Source organism: Pongo pygmaeus, chromosome 7, assembly GCF_028885625.2.
Source record: "Pongo pygmaeus isolate AG05252 chromosome 7, NHGRI_mPonPyg2-v2.0_pri, whole genome shotgun sequence".
Taxonomy (NCBI): domain Eukaryota; kingdom Metazoa; phylum Chordata; class Mammalia; order Primates; family Hominidae; genus Pongo; species Pongo pygmaeus.
In genome coordinates, this window is record NC_072380.2 from 68454279 (window position 1) to 68456805 (window position 2527).

Consider the following 2527-nt stretch of genomic DNA (forward strand, 5'->3'; position numbering starts at 1 on the left):
TAAAACCACAGGGAGAAAGATAGTGAATACAATGCTCCTAGTTAAAAGATATCATCAAAAGAAGTGAAATCTCCTTGTTTTTGTTTTGCGGTTCCCAGAAGTCGCATGGAGCTGAGAGAAATCCTGTTAAAAGCATTCAGTGATTTAAAATTTCAATTAAAGCTGAGCTACTTAGGGGGATTTTTACATTACTTAAATTTGAAAATTTACCCTTGAGCTTCATTATTTTTATCAAGTATACTTTTTACAGCCAAGAGGCTGTGGTAAGGGTTTGGTTCCTTGGGATTACAACAAAAATTACTTATCAAACAAACAAAAACAAACCAATTTAGTAACCTAGGATTGATTGGGAAAAACTAAAATTATTTAATTACAGAGAGACTTGTATTTAATAAAAATTCACCTGAGGGTGCTGAGTTTAAAATATAGGAGAGATCCTATCCAAACAACCAAATCCTGGGGCCAGTGACAGGTAATTAAGGTAGAAATTATGGAGCTGGAAGGTAGAAGCCAAGCACTATGTTACCTGTGTCTGTATGCTGGGCATTATACTAGGTACTTTGCATCTAGTGTCTAACATAGTCCTAGATAATCCCATGTTACAGATGAGGGAAATAAACTCTGAGGGTGACTTATCTTAAACTCCATGGATAATAAATACTCTAGCTGGGATTTAAGCCAAGGTCTCTTTGGCACCAAAGCCCATGCTATTTCCAGCACACAAGGTGAAAATAAGGGAAATCAGGAGCGAATAAAGAAAGTTTCAGGGAAACTGGCATCATTGGTGCTTCTGTGTGAGCGTGTATGTAGTTTGCCTTCCCAAACTGGTGCATGAAGAATGTGTGGGATGGACTAGCCTAATGGGTTAGCCTAATGATAAAAAGCTATGGAAATCTCAAGGGTTGAGGACCTGCTCTCCAACACAAATCAAGTAAAGGCAAGAACCTACTGACTCTTCAAATCAAACCTGCACCCCATGGATATTTGTTTCATCTTTTCTACCCAGATGAGGTGTCTCCTTGGGAAGACTCCCTCCTACCTCTTCAGACACTGGGTTAAAGCTATAATGATTGGAGAGAGATGATGGCTTCCATCCACTCTCTCAGTGACCTGTGGGTTCAGAATGCATCCAAGCAGCATTTGCATTTCACACAGGTCATTTGAGCAGGGTCACCATTGTTTCACTACTGGAGGTTGACTCTCCTTCCCACAGCTAATGATTATGAGGCCCAACAGGCACCCACTGGTGATAGGAACCATCGTTTTAATTCTGATGGACACAGGAAGGGGAACATCACACTCTGGGGACTGTTGTGGGGTGGGGGGAGGGGGGAGGGATAGCATCAGGAGATATACCTAATGCTAAATGACAAGTTAATGGGTGCAGCACACCAGCATGGCACACGTATACGTATGTAACTAACCTGCACATTGTTCACATGTACCCTAAAACTTAAAGTATAATAATAATAATTAAAAAAAAAAGAAAAACTAAACATAATTCTCCCCTCTGTAGTATATGATACAGACTGCTGACATTTCAGTGAGTTTCCATGAGCACGAGTTTTGTTTGGCTGCTGAGCTTCTTTCTTGGTTCTGTAGTGTATATATTTCCATGTGCTCTGCTCAGCAGTCCTGGGGCCTTCACATTGTCCTCATTCTTCTACAGAGAATTTGGGCTCAAACATCCAGAGCTGACCATCCTGAACTTAAAACTATGAGGACAGAAAATGTTAAAAACTGTCAGTTAGTATATGAGCAGTCATTGTAAATCTAGTTACTCACATCTGCAGAAACTACTTATAGGATATAGTTTCTTCTCTGTAAATCACAGTCAGATTTATTTGGTTTTTAAATGGTTATGAAATCAAACTTAAAATGTTGCCAACCTCCACACTCCCACCCCACCCCATGTTAAGCTTTTTCTGTATTCTTGTAACCACCCAATGGGTTCTTGCCCACTGCCAAGATACAGCCATTTTATTAAGACAGGGGAATTGTAAAAGAGAAAGGGTTTAATATGTATAGAGCCAACTAAATTGGAGCCTTGAGTTTTTTTATTACTCAAATCAGCCTCACCCAAAATTGGGAAGCTAAGGTTTTTAAAGATAGTTTGGGGTGCAAAGGGCTAGGGAAGGGCAAATACTGATTGGTTGGGGTGAGGATAAAATCATAAGGAGTTGAAGCTGTCTTCTTGTGCTGAGCCAGTCCCTGGGTGGAATCACAAGACCAGATGAGCGAATTTACCGGAATAGGTGGTGCCAGCCAATCCATCAGAATTCAGTGTCTGAAAAATACCTCAAACACCAATCTTAGGTTTTATAATAATGACATTATCTATAGGAGCAATTGAGGAGGTTGGTGATCCTGTGGCCTCTGGCTGCATGACTCCTGAGCCATAATTTCTAATCTTGTGGCTAATTTGTTAGTTTTACAAAGGCAGTCTTGTCCCCAGGCAAGGAGGCAGTTTGTTTCAGGGAGGGGCTGTTATCATCTTTGTTTCATAGTTAAACTATAAACTAAATTA